The sequence below is a fragment of the Furipterus horrens genome, unplaced genomic scaffold (genome assembly GCF_987537825.1).
Source record: "Furipterus horrens unplaced genomic scaffold, mFurHor1.1.pri manual_scaffold_11, whole genome shotgun sequence".
NCBI classification, from domain to species: Eukaryota; Metazoa; Chordata; class Mammalia; order Chiroptera; family Furipteridae; genus Furipterus; species Furipterus horrens.
The window spans coordinates 10,759,558-10,772,304 of record NW_028327181.1 but is presented as its reverse complement, the minus strand read 5'-3'; the positions used below and the strand labels follow the sequence as shown (position 1 = coordinate 10,772,304).

Below are 12,747 nucleotides of genomic sequence, written 5' to 3'. Positions count from 1 at the left end.
AGGAGGAAGGAAGAGTGAGGAGCACAGGTCCTGACCTCAGATACAGCTAGTTGCTCACTAGCAGCTGTGTGATCTTGGGCAAATCGCCTCCTCTCTCTGGGCCTCGGTTTTCCCCACCTCTAACACTGGCAACTACACCTCCGCCCAGAGTTCTTGGGAGATGCCAGTGGCCTCAGGAATTTGAAGCACCGACTCAGTGCTGACACCTAGTAGGACCTCAGGAGACAGTAGTTTCTGTCCACCAGCCAGATGGGAGAGAGAGACCTGGATCTTTGTCCCCCAGAGGCTGCCAGGACTTTGGGCTTTGTTCTGTAGGAATGCAGGGGCATGTTGAGGCAAGAAGGGGTACCTGTTGGGGGTAAGGGCACTGGGGGGGAAATTAGACTCCTCAGTAACAGCCCTGTCTGCCTCATTGGGGGACCCCAAGGTCAGGGGGAGAGGAGGCATTGGGCATATGCCTTCGCCATCAACACCCTCCTAATTACCGCACCCCTTTCCCAGACACCCCTTCCCCCAATGGGCAGGGCCTCATGGACCCTCCCATCTCAGGGAGCTCCCAAGACCAGAGGAGGCAGCCAGGAGGGTCCCTCCAACCCCCCCACCACCATGCCTGCACCCCGTCCCCTAAGGAACCGAAAGCATCCAGGGTTTCTGGGGGCTTCACAAGTGCGGGTCTGAAGTCAGCCAGCCCGGAGTTCAAATCCCCTCCTGGCCACTTACTGGCTGCTCACAGCCTTGGGTAAAGCACAGGGTGGTCACTATTAGCATTTTCATTATGAGGAAATCATAATTATGAAAGACACCGCCATCACTATCGGGATTCTGTTGCTCTCACTCTGCACCAGGCACTGGCCTGCGCACATGCTCCCCCTATCCTCACTCAACCCAAGACCGGCGGCTCCCGGCGGGGGCTCTTCTGCTCCCCAGCCACATTTGGCAAGGTCTGGGGACATTGTCACGACATGCAGGGAGGAGAGGCCTACTGGCACCTAGTGAGTCAAGGCCAGGAATGTTGTTAAAACATCTAACAATGCAAGGACAGTCCCCACCACAAGGAATGACCCAGACCGCAGGCCAGGAGTACCAAGGTTACAAAAGCGTGCCCTGCAGGTAGGTACTGCTATCATCACGCCTTGCAGAGGCTGGAATTGAGGCTCAGAGAGGTTCGGTGCCTGAGGCCACAGAGCAGGTTAGCAACAGGGAGGATTCAAAGCTGGGCAGCTGGCTGCAGGGCCAGGGCTGCCCTAAGCCCTCAGTTGCCTGGGCACAGCGTGGGCACCAGGCACCGCACCGAGCCTTTACAGCATCTTGTTCCAGCTGCAAAAAAGCCCTGGGAGGGGAGGGTTATTGCTACCAGCTCAGACTAATCTCACTGAGCCTCAGTTTCCCACCTGTAAAACGAGAATTGTGATAACAGCATCTATCCACCCTGGCCAGTGTGGTTCAGTTGGTTGGAGTGTCCAGTTAACCGAAAGGTCACGGGTTCAAATCCCAGTCAGGACACATGCCTGGGTTACAGGTTTGGTCCCCAGTTAGGGCACGTCCGAGAGGCAACCGATTGATGTTTCTCTCCCCCTCTTTCTCCCTCCCTTCCCCTTTAAAATCAATGAGCATGTCCTCGGGTGAGGATAAAAATAATAATAACAGCATCTATGTCATAGGGCTGCTGTGTAAGGCAGGTCAGGTGTCTCTTGGACACCTATGAAGCATTTGAAAAATGCTTTAATCGTCCTCATCACCATTATGATACAGTCGCTGCTCACCTGTCCTACTCAGCCCCGCCCCACGCATGCGCAGGTAGTGGCGTTCACAGCCCACGTTAAAATTCACCAAGACCCTTCCAGCCTTGCCCTTGATTAATCCCCCAGAGCCAGGCGAGCAAAGCTGGGCTCCTGCTCCCGTTTTAGAGCTGAGGAAACTGAGGCCCTGAGAGGACACCCAGGGAGCAAACAGCCCCTGGAACCTCACCCTGGATTCCTTCTGCACACCACCCAGGCATGTGTACACACCAGTGCACATGTATACATACACATGTACGTGTACACACATACACACACACTCACGGCCTGCTCTGTGGCAGTTCCCTCCCCAAGCGCTACCCTGTTCTCTGTGGTCTGGGAAGGAGTTCACTCCCTGTTCTCATTTGCCCTGTAGGCTGTAATTACACATTCCAGCGCCATGCCAGACGGAGGAGGGGAGGAGGGGTGCCGGTGGCGGCCGGGGGGTGGGGGGGCTGTGAGTCCTCGTGTGCGTGTGGGTGTCCCGTCTGCTTATCCGTGGCACCAGGCGAGCATCGGGGGCTCAGCCGAGAACATTCATGCATGAGCGTGAACATCCCCACACAGTGTCACCACCGCGTTCATTTAAAGCCGCAGATTTCAAGTGTTTTTGTTTAAAACATCCAAGTCCTTTGTTTGTCTATATACACCCGATTGTTGTCCACACGCAGATGATGGGTGTCCACACGCAGATGATGGGTGTCCACACACAAGCTGGACCGAAAAGGGGATCTGAATCTCAGGGCCCAAGGCGCAGGGTTAGAAGCCATTTACCTACTCATTCATTCAACAAATATTTATTTTTTAATCTTCACCTGAGGATATGTTTTAAAGAGAGGAAGGGACAGAGGAGGGAGGGAGAGGGAGGAAGAAAGAGAGAGAGAGAGAGAGAGAGAGATGTCAATCAGTTGCCTCTCATACATGCCCCAACCGGGGATTGAACCAGCAACCTAGGTATGTGCCCTGACCAGGAATTGAACCCACAACTTTTTGGTATATGAGATCAACACTCCAACCAACTGAGCCGCCAGGCCAGGGCCATTCCACAAATATTTACTGAGCACCTACTGTGTGCCAGGTACTGAGGACACAGACCTGAGTGAGACAGAGAGAAATCCCTGCCCTCCTGGGCTGATAACCTTTGGGGTGGCGGGGGCAGAATCAACAGCTGAACAAAGCAAAAAGCAGAGACATGTCCAGTGGTGCTGAGCGCTGTGTAGACCAGAAGAACTCGGGACTGGCCAAATTAAGAGAGGCGCAGGGGTCCTGAGCAGGGTCCCCAAGCCTTCCTCTCTGCTCTGATGGCCCTGAGGACCCACTTGGGGCAGCCAAATCCACGTCCCACCCAGTGGGGGCCAGCGGGGCTTCGAAAGAGCAGGCGTTCTGACGTCAGACAGATCAGGGGGTGTTTCCCAGGCACCTCTCCTTAGCTGGGCGAGCGCGAGCAAGTTCCTTGGCCTCTCTGAGTCTCCTTTTCCTCATCTTAACTGGGCTATTGCGAGAAGTACACAAATTGCGTCCAACCCCCGGCTCAGAGAAAACTCCTAATAAACAGCAAGGTGCCACCTCTCCGAGAATCCTGGATTCAACAGGCAGGGGGGAGAGGTCTCCTGCACACGCAGAGGGTGGGGGAAGGGGCCCATCCTCACCTCACCCGGATCCGGTGGCTTTGCCTGATCTCATGGAAACCCTGGCAGGTATTTGTCAAATCCCATCCTCCTGATTACGCTATCAAGGAAAGCTGATTAAATCTGCAGGCAAGTTCAGGCGTGTGGGGCTGCTCCATCCCAGGGGGAAGAATTTCAGGGAGCCGGTTCTTCCTGGTTCCCTCCCTCTGGGACCAATTCACTCCAAAAGGCATCTTTTGAGCGCCATCTGTTTGCAGAGCACCTGGCAGGGCGGGGGGGGCGTGGGGGGCGTGGGGGGGGGTGCGGGAGCGGAGCACCCAAGAGTGGAACCTCATAAAAGAACCTAGGAGGGGAGGCGGGAGGCTCTCCCCGTCGCAGGCCTTCGCCTGGGCTGCTCCCGTGCCCGGCTGCTCCCGCGCTGCCTGGCTCTCTTCCTCCAGGCCCCAACTTAGCCTCGCTGCCTCCCAAAAGCCTTGCTCTCGAGCAAATGCTCCCCCCTTTATAGCCCTTTTCGTGATTACACTTTACACCCACATATCTTATTCTTTTATTCACCTCTGTCTTCTCTAGTTTTCATTGCCCGAGGCAGGGACTGTTTTGTGTCTGCTGCCCCCCCCCCGAAAGATTGAGGCATCCGTAAACATTTGCTGTCTTATAAGACAAGGGGCCCCCGATGTTCTGGGGGGGGTGCATGCAGGGGGAGGAGGCATCCCTCTGGATGGGAACAGGGAGAGGCTGCAGGGAGGAGGGGGTCTTTGGACTGGGGCTTACCGGAGTGGAAGTGAACGGGACAGAAGGGCAGAGGAGACAGCAAGGTGAAGTGTGGAGGGCCGGTACGGCCAGAGGCGCTGGGAGGTGGTGAAAGGCAGGAAGGAAGGTGAGTGAGTGGATGGGCAGGAGGCGCACCCCGGGGAAGGTGTGGGGCTCCCAGACAGACCCAGGGCACTCCCTCCTGCCCCATCCTGGGACCCCTCCTCCTCAGCACCCTGGAATAAACAGTACTGTGAGCACCCGTCATCCCTATCAGTCTTGGAGGGTGGTGTGAATGGGGAAGGGACTAGAAGGACAGGACCCTAAGGTTTGCTGGTACCAGACAGAAGACACCAGCCCTGTGCAATGCACCCCCCTTCCAGGTAAAGAAACTAAGGCTCAGAGAGGTGCAGTCACTCGTCCAGTGTGGCCCAGCTCCTGAGCGGGGTAAGCAGGATTAAAACCCGTGCAGCCCCAGGACCCGTGCCTTCAGTGGCTACTTTACAAGGACCAGGAGACACAAGAAGGAAAGCCTGTGTGGAAGGAAGGGGTAGAGGCAGTGGGACAGGGTCGCCTGGCCTTCCTGGGCCTCGGTTTCCTCACCTGTAAACAGTGATGATTCCGGTACCCGCCCCGGGGGACCGCTGTCAGGGTTAAAGGAGACGGCGCGCAAACACTGAGCCCAGGGCCTGGGATGCGGCGGCCACCTCACAGCGGCCGCCGCTGGGACCTCAGCCCTCTGCCAAATGAAACCTTCTGCTTGCCAGGCTCCCTGGCCGGCAGCGGGGGGCATCACACCCTGCTGGGCACCTTCCCGCCCGCCCGTGTTTACCTAGGAGGGCCCAGCCCGCTTCCTGTTTGCTGCACAGTGGCCGCCTGTCCAAGGTAGACAGAGCCCCAGTGTCCTGTCAGGTCCCCCCACCCAGGAGGGTGCCCCCCTCAAGCTCACACCACCCAGACTGGGCAGGGCTGGGGTGACTCACTGGACCCACAGAGGGCAAGGTCAGTGTGGCCACAGCAAAGACTCGGTCATTCTGCAGAGCCCTGGCTGGAAGGATGGCAACAGTGCACAAACACCACCCCTCCCCCGTGCACATCCAAGGGTCCCCAGCCTGGGTGGGAGCCGCTGGGAGGCAGTGTGGCTCGGTGGTTGAAGGGCATGCACCATGCAACCCAAAGGCCACATATGATAGGATCCCATTTACATGAAATGTCCAGCATAGGCAAATCCATAGAGACAGAAGCAGACTCATGGCTGCCAGGGGCTGGGAGGGGCAGGGGACAGTGGCTGCTGACAGGCACAGGGCTCCCTTTGGGGGCAATGCGGAGTTCTGTAACTAAATAGTGGTGATGTCTGTACGACTCTCAGTCCATTCAGAAAGCAGTGAATGGTACCCCGTGAAAGCCTGAGTTGTACGTATGTGAATTACACCTCAATAACCCTCCTCCGCCCAGTGATCTTGAGCAAGTGGCTTCCCCTCCCTGAGCCTCCGTTTCCTCAGTGCCACATGGGGGTCTGGCACACAGCCAGGGCTCGTGGACATGCTGTCCCATCCTCAGCAGGTGCCCCGCAAGTCCATGCTCCCCGACTCAGTCCCGCTCAAAGCGCCACGCTGTCAGCTCCAGGCCAGGAGCGGGGAGGCCTCAGAACCTCCGGAGCCCCTTTTCCCTGGTCCAGCCCCTCTCCCGGAGGACAGTCACAATCACAGAGACACCCCCCCTCCCCCCCTAGAGAGCGTAGTATAGCCCCGGGAACCGCATGACCACCTACTCTGGTCTCCACCTCCACTCACTGGCTGGGTGGCCTTGAGCAAATCCCGGCTCCTCCATGGGCCTCAGTTTCCTTATCTATAAAATGGGGGAATATGGCCACCTGGGAGTGCTGAGCCCATATGTGCTTTTTTTATTTGTTGGACTGCACCTTTGCATTTTAAATTAAAAGATAAAACAATAGCTCCTGCATGGAAAGGAGGGTTGTGAGGATTAAATGTGATCATTCAAGTTTTTAGGACAGTGCCTAGCATGTAGTAAGCACTCCACAAAGGGCAGCTGCTTTTTTTTATTGTTGTTAACATTCCCTCAATTTATAGCTGGGGAGACGAGGCCCAGAGAGGGCAGGGCAGAGCGGGTGCCTGGACCCAGACTTTCTGACCCCAAGGCCGGCTTGTGACTCTGCTGGGAGAAAGGGTTTCCTCACATCCTCGTTTCCACCTCTCGCACCTTTGGGAAGCGATCGGGACAGGCCCTGGCCCATTTCCCACCTGGGAGACTGAGGCCAGAGGGGACAGGACACCCACTCGTCCGTATATACACCCCTCCACCTCATGCACATGTGCAAAAACCCCAGAGGAGAGAGCAGACACGTGGAATGAATGGGTTGGGCGGGAGCCGGGGAAGGGAGCCCGAGGCAACAGAAAAGCAGTGTGAGGTCCTCCCTCCGTGCCGGCGCCTCACCACCAGCCTGTGCCAACAGGAGGCTGGTTAACTGCCTAGAATCAGAGCCGAGGCCAGTGCCCGAAATCCCACCATCAGCGGTGCCTGCCCGTGTTGGTGCCAATCACACAGCACCTTCTGTCGGTTCCAACCCAGGTGATAACTCTAGAAGTTAGTATTGAATGAAGATTCTCAGATGGATAAACCAAGTCCCAGAAGAATGGAGGTTGGGGCTGACATTTATCCAACATCTACCACGCTCTGAGCACATGAGCATTCACCTCCCATCTGAGGTCGGCATGCCTGTTACCCCGATTCACAGACGAGCAAACTGAGGCTCACAGAGACCAAGAGACCCAGCCGAGGTCACAACTCAGCAGGAAGGGAAAGTGGCTAGGATTCCAACTATTTTCCTTTAAACCCATTTGAGTTCATCCCTTCAGGGTCTATGAAGCCCTCTCTCTGGGGTCACCATTCTCAAAGCCACACCCCTTGGACCTCACAGGACAGCTGGCGCAGTGGTGAGGGGCTACGATGCCACAGGCAGACAGACTTGGGGTTCGAATCTTGACTTTGCCATTTAGTAGTTGTGTGACTCTAGGAAGATCACTCCACCTCTCTGAGCCTGTCTCCTTGTTTCTGAAAGGGAGTGAGTTGAAGCACCGCCTCTGTGTTGCTTGGTCACTGGAGATGTCAGCCCCGAAGGACTGCGTGTGGAATGACGGGAACTTGGACGTGAGCTTCTCCGGTCACCACTGAGTCCCCAGTGCCTAGAACAAGGCCTGGCACATAGTAGCTGCTCATGATATATTTGCAGAATGACCAAATCGGTGCCTCCATGAATGAACACATGAGTTCACGGATACAAATGAAACGAATCAAAGACAAGCTTAGTCATTCTCGCCAGGACAGACAGACATCCGGAGCTGAATCTCCACCCACCTACCGGGCTCACGCCCTCCCTCCCACCTTCTCACAGATAATTTATTGAGCACCTACTGTGAAACCCAACATCCCCCAGTGACAGTAACAGCTCTAATGAGTCCGTTTTTGCAGATGAGGAAACGGAGGCTCAGAGAGGCCAGGACACTTGCCCACGCTCATTCAGTCTTGGAGCCAGAGCCTGAAAATGGGCAGGTGGTTTTTCTGACGCCCCTGCCTGGCAATCTTTCTATTCAATCACTCCTTCCTTCACTCCTTCCTTCACTCCTCCCTCCCTCCCTGCCTCCCTCCCTTCCTTCCTTTACTGTGTCTATGTATTCCCCAGCCTCTCCTCTGCACCCTGGAAAGACAAGTGTGAACCAGACGAACAGGTCCCCACCCGAAGTGAGTTGGCCCCTTGCCCGCTGGGGTCTCCTCTGAGCCCATGGATCCCATCTGATGTGTATACTGGAAGTGCCCCACTCTGCGCGCGCACGTGCGCGCACACACACACACACACACACACACACACACGGAGCTTCCCAGAAGGTGGTCAGCCCTCCTGGTCAGCCGGGTGTAACCCAGGTCACTCCACCCTCAGGAAAAACAGACGCCTGGGGAGACTGAGCAGCCCTTTGTGTGAGGGGCTGGCAGGGCAGCCGTTACCCCAGAAGAAAAAGGAGAGTATTCTCATTTGGTCAATGGCCCGTCTGTCATCCCTGTCTCCTGCCCCACTTCCTCCTGTGGCCCTTCCTGTCCCCTGATCTCATCTGGAGCAGACCTGTGAGCATTCATGGAGGGCCTCCTATGCCCCTGGCATGTTCTTTGTGACCCACCCTGACCGATGAGGAAATCTGCTCAGAGAGGTGAGTGACCTCCTTGGGGTCACACAGCCAGCAGTGACCAGGGCTTGGGGCAGAAAGGGGAAGCCGATGGTAGGAAAGGGGCTCAGAGGCAGGCAGGATGCGGAGTCATAATGAAAGTAAGGGCCTGGCTTCCCTTTCTTGTTCCTACCAATCAGGGTGTCAGCTCATGGGACCCAAGGTCACCCAAGGTGGGGGGTACACAGGCCAGGGCAGGAGTGACAGCTGGAATACCCCAATTGCCCCTCATTCTAGCAAAGCTCTGACTTCCAGCAAATCCCAGGTGGCAGTCCCAGAAACAGAGAGGTTAAGCCATTTCCTGAGGTCACACAGCAGTGAGTGGCAGAACTACGATGTGAACGAAGGTGGGATTGATTCCAAGAGGGGTGAGTCCAAGATGGCTTTCCAGGAAGGAAGCTAAGCCAGTCATTGAGCTTTTCAGAGTCCCAAGGGGACCAGAGTCGCTCAGATATGGCTTCCAGTCCAGCTCTGTCATAAGCAATCCCAGGCAAATTCCTTCTCTCTGAGTCTGTTTTCTCAGCAGTAAAATGGAGTCCACCTTCCTGCCCATGACCACCTCCAGCGGTGGCGAGGCTCCGACACCACCGAAGTGAACATCGGGCACTCGGCATCGGTTATAAATTAAACAGCCAATGGTGCGCTGGAGACAGTCCACAACCACCCCATGAAGCAGGCACTCTCATCGCCCCAGTTTTACAGATGAGGAAACAGAGGTCCCAGGAGAGAGGGAATTTGCTGGGAGCCAGGAATTGAACCAGGTAACCAAGCTCCAGCCTTAGTTCTTAAGCATTAAATCAGGAAAGTGGGAAACGCTGAGGGCTCCTGGCACATAGTTGATGCTCGTAAACACAGTATTTCATGGCTGAAAAGCCACTGTCCTTTTTCCAAACACAAGCCTAGCTTTGCCCCTGCTACCTTCCGCCCACCTGCCTGGCATGGAGGGGCTCTCAGAGGGCACCCCAGGGATGCGCTGGAGGAAAACACACCCTGGAACAGGTCAGGCGACAGGATGAGGAGGATGGTGCTGGGGAGCCCCATCTGTGTGCCTTGACTGTCCTTGCAAAGTGGAAACTGAGAGCCCATTTGACAGATTGAGAAAACTGAGGCTACCCTGGTGAGAGCAGAGCAGGCCTAAGGGTTAAGCCCAGGTGTGTCTGAACAGTTCCAGTTCTTATCTTGATACTATAGAGCATCTTCCTCATGACTGTGGACCCAGACAAACGGGACAGGTCACCTCGGAAGCAAAGGGCATGGATCTTGAAATTAGACAAATGGAGTTCCAATCCCAGCTCTACCCCTTCCCAGCTAAGAGACCATGGGCAAGCAACTTCACTGCTCAGACCTCAGTTTTCCCCTCTCAAAAATGGGTACAGTCATAGTTTTGTATCCAAATGTGCTAAGGGTATTTGTCTCAGTGCCTGGCACAAAGTAAGAGCTCAATAAATAAATGCTCACTACTGTCGTCATGATCACTAATGCAGCCCCAGCTTGGCGAAAGCCAGACAGAACCTTGTACCCAGAGTTCAGAGCAGCAACTGTGGGGCTCAGGACCACAGGTATCTCAAGAGATCTGAATTAATCTTTAACAGGTGAATTCCTCTCCAAATTAGCGATGCAGAGCATTCCAGAGGGCCAGCCAGCATGAAATGCTCTCTTGGCTCCCCAGATCCTGTGTGTGACAAGACACGGCGCTGTTCCCTGGGTCCCTAGGATTTGGAGAGGAACCTGGAGTCTTTCTCAGAGTCAAATGGGGGACACTGAGGCAGGCAGCAGGTCAGGGGCCTGAGGGGGAGAGATGCCCATTCCATATGGGTCCCCCCTCTCCAGGAACAAACAAAAGAGCTCAAAGCACTGCCATCTCTCACAATGATGTGTTCAGTCACTCAGCTGGGCCATAAAGGTTTACTGAGCACCTACTATGTGCCAGGCACAGTGAGGCCAACCCTATGCATCTCTATCCCTCTTACATCTCCCTGCAGTTGCCCTCTCCAGTCCCCACCTGGGGCCTCACATCTCTCACCTGGACATCTTCTCCAGCCTAGGGACCAGCCTCCCTGCCTGGTCCCCACTCTTAGCCAGGGGGACCTTTCCACACCACACACCTGGCTTGTACTCCCAGCCTGGACTCAGGGCTTCTGGGTCTGACCTAGCCCCTGCCTGTCGGATCCCTTCCCCTTCCTGTTCACATCACACATTCCAGACAAACAATGATTTTTCAGCTCTGCAAACCCAAGGTTTACTCATCTCCTTATTTCCTTTCAAAATGACCCGACCTGGTTTTACAAACCTGAACCTGACTGGCCCATGACTGCCATTTGCTGCCTGTTTGGGAAGTCCCCCGACCCCTGCTTTGCCAATAAAGGCGGAAAAGAGGGATCCCTAGCCTTTCTGGTCCTCACTGTTATTCAAGCAGAATGAACTGGAGAAATGTGGAAATGTTCCATTACCTTTTTTCACCCCCTTCTGTTCAGAAGGCGTTTGTGGCAACAACTAGCAGCACAAATACAACGGCTAACACTGAGCTCGGAGTGTGCGCCAGGCGCTGCCCGGGGCTCCTCCCAGGCCACCCACCCTAGTGACAGCCTTGGGGGTTGTCCCAGGCCACTCCCACTTTACAGAAGACAGCTAAAGGACTAGCTCCAGGTCACACAGAAGTGGGTGCCAGAGAAGAGATCTGGGTCCACACAGGTTCTACACAGGCCCCACTTTTAACCTCACTGATGGCCCAGGGCCTGACCCTTCCACCTGACCTCTCTCTAAAGAGGCCACCTCTTCACCTTCCTCCGGGAGCAGTCACTGAGTTGGACCCCCTTCTGTGCCCCAGAGCTAAAGTGGCAAAACTAAAATCCTAGTTCTTAGCACCCCAGGACAAAGTTCACTCATGACATCTGCTTAGGATTTCAGGGGATCGTGCCCCCACCCCACCCCAAGGCTCTTGTTTTAGAAGCTGAGCCAGAGTAGCCATGGGCCCACCCCATCCCCATCCCTTCCAGGGCACCCCTGGGTGCCAGGAAGGAGGGCTTTGGAGTCGGACAGCCCTGGATTTAAATTCTACTCGGCTACATCCTGACCTGAACCTCAGTTTCCTCACCTACAAAATGGGAGGTGTTAAGTTGCTCAGCCAACCGACTGCGGTTGGTATCCAGGCAAGTGGGATGTGGGGGGCCTCACCCTGTCCTCCCCGACCTGAACCTCCCCGCAGGCCCCTCCGCAGAGCCTGAGGTTAAAGTTTTCCTGCCTCCTTGGGAAAGAGCCAGCTCTCTGGGACTCAGTAACCAAAAGTGTGACTTTTAAGTTCCAGACTCCCAGGTCCCTCCAGCTGGCTTAGAGATCCAGGGCCGAAGGAGCACACACACCCCACTCTCTCTTCCAAGCACCCCCAAACAGGGATGCCCGCCAAGGTGGGCTTCGGAGCCTCCTCCAAGACCTGGGCCCTCCCTCCCCCAGACCTGCCACGCCAGGGCCCATGTCAGCACCCATTTCACAGGTGATAAAACTGAACCCAGGGAAGTGGTGCCCGGCCCAAGGGAATCCAATGGGGCCCCGCGCTTCCCGCGCCCCTGGAGAAACTTTGGCGCCTCCGCGACGACCCCAGGACCGAGAGCGGACCCTGACTGTCCCAGTCCCGACGGCTCAGGCGGCACTCACCTCGGGACCCCGCGGCGCTGGCAGCCCGGAGCGCGGCGCTTCCTAAGTCCCAGCGGCCTGCCCGGCGCCCGCCCGCCCGCAGCGTCTCTCCTCCCCCGGCTCAGGTTACTGGCCACGCACCGCCCTGGGCCTGCACCCCGCCCACCCTGCCACTCCCGGGCCCACGCAGCGCCCGAGGTGGAGGGCGATCGCTGCACCCACCCGCAGGTCTTCCGATCCCCCGCCTCTACAGGGGGGGCGGCGGACCGGGAGCCTCCGTTTCCTCACCCAAACATGGGCATCATGATTGCTAGATAGAGGGGCAGGCGCTTCTCGGAGAGGGCTCTGGTTGGAATCCCAGTTTCGGGGCTGCTGTCTTGGCCACCTCGGCACTGCTTGCTCCTCTGTGAATGGATCCCTGAATGTGTTCACTCATTCATTCAGCAGACAACTCAGAGACAGTCTGCGTGGGTCCGTCTGGGGCTCAGCAAATGTGAGCTCCTTCCTCCACCTCTTCACAAGCGCTTAGCACGGAGTCCGAAGGTGCTCAACGCCTGTGTTCTTATTCGATGTGAAGGTGTGCCCACTGCATCCTAATCTTCTACCCCCGCCACTTGATTACCTCCAGAGATCAGGCAGCTCACTTCTGCCAGATTGGTTGGAAGCCTGATGAACCTGAGCTCCTCGGCCACACCCCCTGAGGCCAACCCTGGCTCTGCGACCCAC

General features: G+C 56.2%; 1 protein-coding gene across 1 annotated transcript in view; it reads right to left on the bottom strand.

The window, feature by feature from the left end:
* TRPV4 (transient receptor potential cation channel subfamily V member 4) overlaps nt 1-12,101 on the bottom strand; it is a 33,595-nt gene extending 21,494 nt beyond the window's left edge. Inside the window, exon 1 of the mRNA XM_090291573.1 lies at nt 12,043-12,101. The gene's annotated coding sequence lies outside the window, so the exon portion shown is untranslated. The remainder of the gene's footprint in view (nt 1-12,042) is intronic.
* Between the last annotated feature and the right edge of the window lie 646 nt (nt 12,102-12,747).